The 13,348-nt window shown below is 41.1% G+C and overlaps 1 protein-coding gene across 1 annotated transcript in view; it reads left to right on the forward strand.

Moving 5' to 3' along the window:
- The first annotated feature begins 5,668 nt into the window (after nt 1–5,668).
- The window catches only part of slc7a14a (solute carrier family 7 member 14a), a 31,256-nt gene continuing 23,576 nt past the window's right edge, over nt 5,669–13,348 (forward strand). The window contains exon 1 of the mRNA XM_067362840.1: nt 5,669–5,783. The gene's annotated coding sequence lies outside the window, so the exon portion shown is untranslated. The remainder of the gene's footprint in view (nt 5,784–13,348) is intronic.

Here is a 13,348-nt window from a genome sequence, read left to right on the forward strand (position 1 = left end):
ACAAGGAGAATAAATAGGAGAGCAAACAAGGCAGGTAATGAGGGAGGACAGGTGGGGCAAATCAACCAATAATGAGGTAACAAGGTGGGCGGGGTCAAGACAATAGACATGAGAGCACATGGCACAAAGAAACACATGACAAGCCATGTGCTCACACCAAAACAAAACAAAGACACAAGCACATGGCCAATGAAGACAAAATCACAAGCCATGTGCTTACACAAGACGAGACATGAACACGTGACTATGAAAACTCATAAGCCACGTGTTCACACAAAACAAGACAACATGAGGGCACGCAGCCCGTGAAACACAGACTGCGTGCTGCACAAGACAACACCACAACATGAAAGCACGCGGCAGGTGGAAATAACTGCGTGCTACACAACATGACAATACAAGAGACAAAACAGGAGACAAGAACGCACGGCAAGTGAAAGAACACTCGACCGTGCGCTCACAACAAAGACAGGACTGGGAGCGCAAGTGTCCGAATCCCGACACGAAACCGAAACCAAACTAGACACGAGTGCCGGGATCCGAACGCCACGCTCCCAACATGAAACAAGGCATGCAGACAAGAGAGCGCACAGCCCCGAGAACCCTCGAGACCGTACGCTCACACAAAAACACGACAAGAACGGGAGTGTCAGAGCTCTGTCACAAAACCAAGAAATAAACAAGACTGAAGTGACAGAACCCTGACACTAGTGGGAAGTTTCTGAAGTCAGTAATGATTTGGGGGGCCGTGACATCTGCGGGTGTTGGTCCATTGTGTTTTATCAAATGCAAAGTCAATGCAGCCATCTTCCAGGAGATTTTGGAGCACTTTATGCTTCCATCTGCTGACAAGCTTTATGGAGATGCTGATTTTCTTTTCCAGCAGGACTTTAGCACCTGCCCACAGTGCAAAAACCAGTGGCTTGCTGACCATGATATTACTGTGCTTTATTGGCCAGCCAACATGCCTGACCCCTGAATCTATGGGATATTTTCAAGAGAAAGATGAGAAACAGTCGATCCAACAATATACAGATGATCTGAAGTCTCAATAGTGCCTCAGCAGTGCCACAGGCTGATCACTTCCATGCCACACTTCACTGATGCTGTAATTTGTGCTGGGAGCAAGTCATTTGCTGTAATATGTGCTAAGTATTGAGTGCACAAATGAACATACTTTAAAGAACTTGAACTTTTCTGTTTTGAAAATCCATTTTTTGATTGATCTTAGGAAATATTCTAATATTTTGAGATACTGGATTTTGGACTTTCATGAGCTGTACGGTCTAATCATCAAAATTTAAAAAAAAAAAAAATTGTTTTACTTTACATGTAGGGAATCTAGAATATATGAAAGTTTCATTTTTAAAAATAATTTACAATAAAAAAATGAACTTTTTCACAATATTCTAATTATATGACCAGCACCTGTATTTTTGGTGCGCTAAAAAAACAAAAACAAAATAATGACTTATTTAATGATGGCCGATTTTAAAACACTGCTTCATGAAGCTTCGGAGCACAATGAATCAGCGTGTCAAATCAGCTGTTCTGAGCGCCAAAGTCACGTGATTCCAGCAGTTTGGCGGTTTGAAACGCAATCCGAAACATGATTCGATACACTGATTCTGTCATGATCACAGTCTGCTCCTGTCACTCCCCGGACTACACTTCCCACAATTCTCCCTGTCAGTCACATGTTCACTCCACACCAATCACCTGTCGCCACATACAGCCATGCACACACTCCTCACTAATCACCACACCCAGCTGCAGCTTGTTACCTGGACTATAAAAGGACTCTCACTCACACCATCCAATCGCGAAGTCTTGATTACCCTGTGTGTCAATTCCAAGCGTTATCCTGTTTTCCTGTCTGTTCCTGTCTTTGACCCTTGCCTTGTTATCCTCTTCTGTGATTGATATCTGCCTGCCTTTGACCATTGCCTGTATTTTGACCACGATTCTGCCTGTTCCTTGTGATTCCTGTTTGCTCCTCTCTGACCCTGCCTGTACGACCACTCTAACTTCAATAAAGCTTGCAGATGGATCTTACCTTGAGTCCCGCTACATTACAGAAGACCTAGCCATCCTCAGATCCAGCAGCTTGGTGAGTGTTCCAGTCTCAGCTATCATGAATCCGTCTGCTCAATTAATGTGTCTCCGTCAGGGAGAGAGAACCATTGAGGAGTATGTCATGGACTTTATAGAACTGGCACCGTTAACTTGTTTTAATGAGGTGTGCCTCATGATATTCTTCCGCGGTGGACTATCTGACCTGCTCAGTTCCGTCATGCCATTGCATCAGCCTGAGGGGTCGTTGGAGCAATATATTGTCCTCGCATTGCAGCTGAGTGGCTCTAGTTTTACCGTGGGTGTCGCGGAGGAACACGACACCACGTTGCATCACATAATGGCTGCCGCTAAAGAGGACATTCACAAGATGGCGTCTACAACAACAACAACGCCAGTTCATACCCCCGCTGATCGCCCAGAGTCAAGTCACGTCTTCGCTGATCACCTAGAGCAACGTCACGCCTTCGTTGATCGCCCAGAGCAATGTCACGTCGCCGCTGATCGCCCAGAGCACCGTCATGCCTTCGCAGATCGCCCAGAGCAACGTCACGCCTTCGTTGATCGCCCAGAGCAATGTCACGTCGCCGCTGATCGCCCAGAGCACCGTCATGCCTTCGCAGATCGCCCAGAGCACCGTCATGCCTTCGCAGATCGCCCAGAGCACCGTCATGCCTTCGCAGATCGCCCAGAGCAACGTCACGCCTTCGCTGATTGCCCAGAGCAATGTCACGTCGCCACTGATCGCCCAGAGCCACGTCACGTCTCTAGATCAGTCAGAGAACGGCAAGGATTACGTTCCAGTGTGGTTGACCCACCGCTGATTTCAGCACGGGCGGCTGGTATTCCCAAGCATACACCAGCCGTCTCATTCTCAATCCCGCCGGCCGCGCCGCTCTCAAGCCAGCCGGCCGCTTCGCTCTCAAGCCAGTCTGCCGCTTCGCTCTCAAGCCAGTCTGCCGCTTCGCTCTCAAGCCAGTCTGCCGCTTCGCTCTCAAGCCAGTCTGCCGCTTCGCTCTCAAGCCAGTCTGCCGCTTCGCTCTCAAGCCAGTCTGCCGCTTTGCTCTCAAGCCTGCCGGTTGCTACGCTCTCAAGCTCGCCGGTTGCTACGCTCTCAAGCTCGCCGGTTGCTACGCTCTCAAGCTCGCCGGTTGCAACGCTCTCAAGCTTGCCTGTTGCAACGCACTCAAGCGCCCTGGACGCGATGGACAAAATGGCTGCTTTGCCAGTGCCCACGGGCAAGATGGCCGCCCCTTCGGTGTCTGTGGACGTAGGGGTCGTTCCAGCCGTTGAGTTGGCTGCAGCCAGTGAGTCCGCTCCAGAGCCCACTCTCCTTGTTAGTCCTGCCATGGCCAAGAGGGCTGTTTTCACTTTTTATGTTCTGGCTGTCCTACGTGTGTGGAGGATGCACTCGAGCGCAATTGACTTTGAAACTGTATGCCAGCCCGAGCTCGCTGCCGTCCCAGAGCAGTACGAGCCCGCTGCCGTCCCAGAGCTGCCCGCTCTCCCTGATACAGACACGGAGGTCGTCACCGAGCTGCCCGCTCTCCCTAATACGTCTGCCCTGCTGCCGGCGCCACCCGAACTCCTTGCCCACGAGCCCGTTACGGACCCCGCTGAAATCCCCAAGAACTTTTTGGGGGGGGGCAGTATACCTGAGGGTGGGGAGCTTGTGGGTGGGGACCTTGCCTGGACACTGCCGTTTTCAGACTTTGAACTACTAGGGCCATTTATGGACTCATTGTTGCGGCTGCCCAAGCCACCCGACCTGCCGTGGCTGCCCAAGCCACCCGACCTGCCGTGGCTGCCCAAGCCGCCTAACCTGCCGTGGCTGCCCAAGCCACCCGACCTGCCGTGGCTGCCCAGGCCATCTGACCCGCCATGGCCGCCCGTGGCAACTGACCCGCCGTGGCCGCCCGTGGCAACTGACCCGCCGTGGCCGCCCGTGGCACCTGACCCGCCGTGGCCGCCCGTGGCACCTGACCCGCCGAGGCCGCCGGCCCACTATGGCTGCCTGAGTTCCTGGACCTGCCCTGGAGACCTCCGTACCCGCCTGCACATCCAGTATCTCCTGCCTGTAGGTACCAGGGCACCCACCCCCCCTCCCCAGTTGTGCCATCTACGGCGCGAGGGGGACATTCTGTCATGAATCCTGTCAAGTTCCGGACTACATCTCCCATCACCCTCTCTGCCACTCACCTGCACACACTTAACACTAATCACTAATCATCACACCCAGCTGCAGCTCATTACCAGGACTATTAAAGACTCTTACACACATCACCTCACTGCTAGGTCTTGTTTTCCCAAGTGTTGCATTTCCAAGCGTTATTTCCTGTCTGCCTGTCCTGTGTTACCGTTCCTGCCTGTTTCCTGTTTGTTGACCCGTTGCTGCCTGTCCTGACCATCGCCTGCACCTTGACTACGATTCTGCCTGTTCCTTGTTGTTCCCGTTTGCTCCCGTTTGACCCTGCCTGTATGACAACGCTCACTGTAAATAAAGCTTTGCATTTGGATCCCTACCTGAGTCCCGCCTTCGTTACAGATTCATTATGCTCCGAAGCTTCCTGAAGCAGTGTTTTGAAATCAGCCATCACTATATAAGTTGTTATTTTGTTGTTGTTTTTTTAGTGCACCAAAAATATTCCCGTCGCTTTATAATATTAATATTGAACCACTGTACTCACATGAACTGATTTAAATATTAGTTTTTAGTACATTAATGGATCTTGAGAGAGGAAATGTCATTGCTTCCTATGCAGGCCTCACTGAGCCATCGGACTAAAATATCTTAATTTGTGTTTCGAAGATTAACGAAGGTCTTACAAGTATGGAACGGCATGAGGGTGAGTAATAAATTACAGAATTTTCATTTTTGGGTGAACTAACCCTTTAAAAAACTTTTTGTGAGATTATTATGTTTTTCAGTATTTCTGCATTTGTTTCCTGTACTGCATGTTATTATTTATTATAACATTTTGAAATAAAATATTTAAAGCTAAATGGAGATTTTATGCATGATATGAAAATAAATGTAGCCCTATACGAAATTTAAAACATAAAAAAATTAAATAGGCTACATAGTAGTTTTTTTTTTTTTTTTTTTAAATCTATTAGTTTTACAACGCTTCCTGATGGTAGCTTGTAACAAACAGCACTTTCGGTTTAGGAATATTAGTACTAGCATGTCACTTTCATCTCCCGGATTGTGCATCTTTTCAATGGATGCAGCAAGCGTGTTTCCTGTTTCCTTCCCGTCATGCTTTTGATGAAGGAATGATGACGGATCATTAATTTTGCCTGTCGCAAAAAGGGCTAGATGTTCTCACGCAATGATATCATAACGTCATTGACGTAGACGACGATAATAAATAATGAATTTGCTCGCGTATCACGTGGAGGCAGCGTCTGAATAATTTAACCCCTGCGTTACTACACGAGCGTACACGTCCCTTTTGCAGCATCAGTGAAGTATCCCTCCCTACGACGACCTTAATCCTTACAATGATGATTTTTTCGCCTTTAGTGCGGCTTTAAGTTATGATAAATCATTGTTAATGTATATAATAAGCATTATATGATACGCAAACGGAAATGCATCCTGCCTGGGATCCACCTGCCTTTGGACTACGCCACCGTATCGCGCTGCTGTGAGCCGCAGCACCTCACATCAGCATCGGCACAGCTGGACAGCGGCAGCAGCCTGGAAGGTAAGTGTTGACCAAACCAGGACACTAGGTCAGGATGTACACAAGACCCCGTTCAGCCCCAAATCAGAATCATAGATGAACAAATTACAGTTTAAAGGCGCAAAAAAACAGCGCAAAAATAAGCTTTTATATCTAGTTTCTTTTTTACTGGTTTTAAAGCGGTTGTTTTTAAGCAGCTCTGTTGGGATAACAGCGATACGTTTTCGCAATTAACTTTTTAATCTTTTAAACCATGCGTGTCAGCAATGAATTAAAACCCACGTTGTTGTTGTTTAAAAAAAACGAGAAGAGCAGAAAAAAATTTGTTTTAGTATCAGCTGGTTGTGTTTCACGGGAGGGGCGGTGTGAGATCGCTATCAAGTGAATGTCTACATTTCAATAACATGCTTTTTATGCAATAGAAAGGCAAAAGGCTTGTCTACATTATTAATGACTGAGTTTTTAGATAAGCAATGGCCTCTTTTGATTACACCGCCTGTGAATGTGTCTATAGCGGAGCTCTAGGCAGTGAAACGAGGTTAATCTCCAATGACATGATGGCAGTTACTCATGGATGCTGCTTTGTTTATAATCGGGCGTGTGAAATACAGCGGCGCTGACCATGGTGCTGAAACATACACGTCCTGATTTATACATTATTTAGTTTCTTTTAGTATGATATTAAACTACTACTTAAAAAATAGTTGGTAAGGGTACTTTTAACCTGCTTGATATGTAATCTAAGCTATCTTTTCCTTTGTAGGAATTAGTTGTATTGAGATTCATGTTTGCCACCTCCTTAGAAGTGATCTGATCATTGGTAATTTTGCTTGTGAACGATTTCTAAACAGTTAAATAGAAACGGAAATGATTGCCATTCCTGTTGTTCAATTATCCATCTGCTGTTTTATTGAATAATCAATCTTTATGTATTTGTTGGTGTTATTGATTCGGTTTTTTATAGAGCTTATTTATTCTGATTTATTGAGTCATGTATTTTATTGCTGTGCACTCATGTTTTTATTACACCGCACCCCACCCGTATTTTAATGTACTGTATTATACTGAATCTTATTCATTTTATGCTCAAATGTCATCATTTCACAAGGCAGAAGATAAGTTTAAGTAGCAGTACACTTTAAACAACATAAAATTTAACATTAAACACATTATTGTGCATAATTGATACCAGAAATATATAATAATAATAATTTCTTATTTCAATAAAAGATAATCAATGTTATACATAATGCATGACCTTCTGGGAAATATTTTTGTAAAAGTACAAGTATAATAAGGTAATTATTTTTTTCCTCAAAACAATCATTTGTACTGTGTTTTACCATAAAATTACATGTATTGTCCAGATTTTCACTCTACAGTAAGGTACAGTTTAAAACTTTTTAACTGTAGCATTTTTACTGTTAAAATTATGATTTGTTTTTACAGAGTAGCTTTGACAAATTTCCACATTAGTGGCCAATAAAGATCAGCTATTATCATTGCACCTGTGACTGCATTTTATGAGTTTTGGCTCCTGAAAAGCCACGTCTGTATTTTAAATTTTTAAATTATTATTTTTTTTTTTTGGACTCAGACTTCATGGGTATGACTTGCTTTTTTCTCAATGAGCCGCACTTGTGCTCGCTCCCATTAAGCTCCTGCCACAATTGTGATGTCACTCGTACTGTTTACGCACATGCTGTAATACAATTACAGGCTTTCCGTCAATTAGGACCACCTGCAGCACTGCATCTGAGCATGAGACGTAATACAGTCTGTACAGCTACACACATAAATAAATACTCATTCCCTTATAAAAACACAAATGCATTCTTTAAAGTGCAGTATTTGTAGAGTAAACTGCCTGGCAACAATTTAGGAACCATTTTGTATTGTACGAAAGTACAGTGGTAATGTTTGTATGTTTAAGATTTTGTTATTGTATGCATCACGCAGTACCTTACGGGAGTGTTTGTTGTTAATTAACACCTTCTGACTGATTAATACCATATTGTTGCTATATGTCAAACAGTTAGCAACATCATGCGGCAAAAACAGTCGTTTCAGAGTGCTGTATATATATATTATATTTAGTTTAATTTGGTTCTGAATGTGCTCTGATACTTATGTGAGTTGAACTGAGAAATAGATAGCAATAAATCTGATGGCCTGAAATGGTGTTATGTTTGTGCCAGGCAGATTCACTCCACTCAGCAGCCAGTTTATGTAACAGTGCAGCGACCTAGAGAAGGAGGGGGAGGAGAGGAGAGTAGAGCAGGGAAAGCAAGAAGAAGGGAGGAGCTGCATTATACTGCCCTGAAGAAAGGTCTGACTGTGTGTGGGTGAAGTCAAGTGTTAGCAAAGTTTCTACATTTAGTGTTCTATTTGCATGCTTTTGTTTTCGGGTGAAATGTGAGGTGATTTTAAAGTGATAAGGTTATTATATGTGTTTATTCATGCTAAAAACAAAGTAAGTCAGATCTGGTGGAATTAAATGGAGCATCATTCCACTTTATGTAAGTGGGTTAGTTTCTTTCTATGTTGTAGAGAACAGGTGTATTCAAATTTTTTGGTGCTCAGTTTAAGATCAGTAAGATTTTCTTTCATTAATTAATATTTTTATTCAAGCAAGGATGAATTAAAGGGATGGTTCACAGAAATATGTCATTATTATGTTGTTCCAGTGGGTGCCATCAACTGTCTGGTTACCCACATTCTTTAAAATAACTTCTTTTTTTTTTTTTTTCCCGGTTGGTGCCGATAGCCTAGTGGTTAGTGCACCAACAAATGGCGCAAATGTGACCCAAGTTCGATTCCCGTCTTCAGGTTCTTTGCCGATCCTGCCCCCCTCTCTCTGCCCAATGCTTTCCTGTCTGCTCTCTACTGTCCTCTCCAAATAAAGGCACAAAAAGCACATAAATATAACTTAAAAAAAACAACTTTTTTTTGTGTTCAACAGAAGAAAGAATCACATACAGAATTAGAACCACTTGAGGATCAGTAAGTAATGACAATTTTCATTTTTGGGTGAGCTATCCCTTTACATTGAACAAAAGTGACAATAAACACATGATTTATACACAAATATTAAAGGTGCCCTAGAATCAAAAATTGAATTTACCTCAGCATAGTTGAATAACAAGAGTTCAGTACATGTAAAAGACATACGTTCAGTTTGCTTCCTCCTTCTTATATAAATCTCATTTGTTTAAAAGACCTCCGAAAAACAGGCGAATCTCAACATAACACCGACTGTTACGTAACAGTCAGGATCATTAATATGTATGACCCCAATATTTGCATGTTCCAGCTCATGTTCAAGGCATTACACAAGGGCAGCAAGTATTAACGTCTGGATCTGTGCACAGCAGAATCATCAGACTAGGTAAGCAAGCAAGGACAATAATAACTGACATGATCCATGATTACATGATATTTTTAGTGATATTTGTAAATTGTCTTTCTGAATGTTTCGTTAGCATGTTGCTAATGTACTGTTAAATGTGGTTAAAGTTACCATCATTTATTACTGTATTCGCGGAGACAAGAGCCGTCGCTGTTTCATTTTTAAACACTTGCAGTCTGTATAATGCATAAACACAACTTCATTCTTTATAAATCTCTCCAACAGTGTAGCATTAGCCATTAGCCACGGAGCACAGTCTCAAACTCGTTCAGAATCAAATGTAAACATCCAAATAAATACTATACTAACATGAATCGATGCATGCATGCCGCATGAATGATGAACATCTTGTAAAGATCCATTTGAGGATTATATTAGCTGTGTGAACTTTGTTTATGCACTGTATAACTGCACTTATAGTCGAGAGCTCAGGAGGGCAGGGAGCGAGAGATTTAAAGGGGCAGCGCAGCCTGAATCGGTGCATAGTTAATGATTCCCCAAAATAGGCAGTTAAAAAAATGTATTTAAAAAAATCTATGGGGTATTTTGAGCTGAAACTTCACAGACACATTCAGGGGACACCTTTACACTTATATTACATCTTTTGAAAAGACGTTCTACGGCACCTTTAAACTATTTTCAACATTAGTAATAATAAATGTTTTTTTGAGCAGCAAACCAGCATTACAATTTCAAAGGATCATGTGACACTGAATCCTGGAGAAATTATGCTGGAACTTCAGCTTTACCTTTAGAGGAATAAATAAAAAAACAACAAAAAAACCCCAGTTATTTTAAATTGTAATAATATTTCACAATAAATGCAGCCTTGGTAAGCATAAAACGTCTTTCAAAAAGATTAAAAAAACTTTTGACTGACAGTATATCATTATTTATAATCTTTAATTTGATGCTGATCCTCAATTTAGATTTTAGATTTACATAATTCAGTTACATTTAAGACGTGTGTTTGTAATCCCCACCAACAAGGACTGGTATCCTAATCCTGGTATTTTAAAACAGTAAATAAATTTTGAAGACAGAACACTCTCTCAGTCAATCCCTCTGCCAGGATGTATATTGGCAGGGCTGTGCAATTAAAAAATACATGTAGTCTGAATCCTTCTATGTAATATGAGCAATACAGTTCTGCTCACCATTTCTACACACCATCTGCTGCAGCCGTAGCTTGGCTGTGTTTTGCTGTATCTTGTACTCTCAGGTTAAATTTTAAAGCAGCAGAACAGTGGGATGGAAGATTTCCATCTCTGATTCTGAATACAGGCAACAGCTGTGTCACACAAGGTGAAATGATGAAGGCGAGAAGACTTAAATTGACTTGTAAATTCACTCTGTTATTAGCAAGAGAATTATGTAGTGTGAAAGCAAGGTGAGTAGTTGGGGTGTCATTTTCTCATCTGGAACTGTGGGTTCAAATCTCTCAGTCTCTGTCTTTCATTGTTATATCAGTGATTCAAAATAAAATTTGAGAAAGGAAAGCTCGTCAAGACTGTTGTCTGAATTGGCTACATTAAAATCTGCATAGCATGAACATATAAACAATAAAAGATGCCAGAATTTGGACATTAGCTTTGAAAACAGCTCTAGATAAAATATGTTTCACCATATGACACAGCGCATGTCATATTTCTTTGGACTAGACCATGTGACAGTGTGTTGGAGCTAAATAAAAATCTCCTGAATTGTTTATTAGGGTGTGGATAGACCAGGTCCCAAAATTTTATTTAGGGTTTAGTGATGATGGCATATGTGTTTTCGAATGAAATACAAGAACAAATACTATCAACTTGAAACTGAACAAAAAAGTAAACATTTGTTATAAGGTTGTACAGTTAGAGCAGTGAGGAGAAGCATTTCTATGATGCTTTTTTATTCCTCAAATATGAATAATGACAAGTAGGCAGGTTTGTATCAGATGCACATTATGGTTCAATCAATCAGACCTCCTCGACAGAAGCTGTAGAATACGCCCACTTTCTTTTCCCACACAATGATCTCACAATGGAAATCAATTCTTCTCACATTGCCTGCAGATGGCCAAACACTTTCTATCACCTCCTCCCTTACCAATCACACCGCACAATTACCCAATTATCTTGATTCCTTAATGACAGACATGACTGATTTAGGTGAACTTGACATCCACCTGGGGCTCCGCCTGTTTGGTTTGTGTTTTCTGGCTGTTTCATAAAATTATATAATTTCTTGTACAGCATGAATGTCACAGCCAACTTTGAATATACTTTTCTTGCCGTATACACTACCGTTCAAAAGATAGAAAAGAATAAGAAATGTTTTTTGAGCTCCAAGAATTATATTAAAATGATTTCTGAAGGATCATGTGATACTGAAGACTGAAGTAATGATGCTGAAAATTCAGCTTTAACATTAAAGAAATAAATTACATTTTGAAATATATTAAAGTAGAAAATAGATATTTTAAATTGTTATAATATTTAACAATTTACACTGTAAACCTGAATAAGTTGGGCTAACTCAAAAAAATTGAGGTAATCAGTTACATAATTTTTACATAATGTTCCCAATTTTAAAGGTGCCCTAGAACTTTTTAAAAAAAGATGTAATATAAGTCTAAGGTGTCCCCTGAATGTGTCTGTGAAGTTTCAGCTCAAAATACCCCATAGATTTTTTTAAATTCATTTTTTTAACTGCCTATTTTGGGGCATAATTAGAAATGAGCCGATTCAGGGTGAGTGGCCCTTTAAATCCGGTGCTCCATGCCCCAAGAGCTCGCACTTGCCTTAAACAACATAAAAAAAGTTCAAACAGCTAATATAACCCTCAAAATGGATCTTTACAAAGTGTTCGTCATGCAGCATGTCTAATCGCGTAAGTACAGTGTTTATTTTGATGTTTACATTTGATTCTGAATGAATTTGAGGCTGTGATCCGTGGCTAATGGCTAATGCTACACTGTTAGAGAGATTTATAAAGAATGAAGTTGTGTTTATGAATTATACAGACTGCAAGTGTTTAAAAATGAAAATAGCGACAGCTCTTGTCTCCATGAATATAGTAAGAAACGATGGTAACTTTAACCACATTTAACAGTACATTAGCAACATGCTAACGAAACATTTAAAAAGACAATTTACAAATATCACTAAAAATATCATGATATCATGGATCATGTTATTATTGCTCCATCTGCCATTTTTCACTGTTGTCCTTGCTTGCTTACCTAGTCTGATGATTCAGCTGTGCACATCCAGACGTTCTGCCCTTGTCTAATGCCTTGAACATGAGCTGGCATATGCAAATGTTGGGGGCATACATATTAATGATCCTGACTGTTACGTAACAGTCTGTGTTATGTTGAGATTCGCCTGTTCTTCAGAGGTCTTTTAAACAAATGAGATTTATATAAGAAGGAGGAAACAATGGAGTTTGAGACTCACTGTATGTCTTTTCCATGTACTGAACTCTTGTTATTTAACTATGCCGAGGTAAATTCAGTTTTTGAATCTAGGGCACCTTTAAGTAAATAGAACTATAAAGTTTGTAGTATTCATATGTATTTGGCAAAAATCATTTTTTGCACTATGCTTTCAGCTTACATGAATTTTTTTTTTTTTTTTTTAAATATTCCTGTTAATGCATAAAATAAATGTGGAAAGTATTATATACAGACAGAGCTGTGAATGTACAGTAGGTTCTTTATGGCTTAATCTTTTCTCTTTGAATAATATCAATGCTCTGTGTTGCACCTCAGGCCACTGTTTATACATGTGTGAGTCATAAGGTCATTGGTAAGGTTTGAATATATACTCTTCTAGCACCCTAAAGGGACAACCAGCATCAGGGTAATGTTACTGTTTAGCTTTAAACTGTACATTATGGACTGGCATATGAACTTTAAATAACCTTTACTTTTACATTTTGCAGGACATCATCTCAGTTTATTGTTTTGCTTGAAACCAGAATCCATCATACATTTAGGTGAAGCTTAGTTGAGATAGACCCAGTCTATGTGGCCTGTTGAGCGGTTGTAAACCTGTGACAAATCATTATCCTGGCCAGGAGCCATGTGATGGACAGACTTCCCTGCGATCTGTCACTGTCTTCCTGCAGACAGTTAGACATGGGATAAAGGAGAGAGAGTATGATTACAGCTAAGAGAAACCATCAAAATCCT

This window comes from Chanodichthys erythropterus, chromosome 16 (assembly GCF_024489055.1).
Source record: "Chanodichthys erythropterus isolate Z2021 chromosome 16, ASM2448905v1, whole genome shotgun sequence".
In the NCBI taxonomy this organism is placed as follows: Eukaryota; Metazoa; Chordata; class Actinopteri; order Cypriniformes; family Xenocyprididae; genus Chanodichthys; species Chanodichthys erythropterus.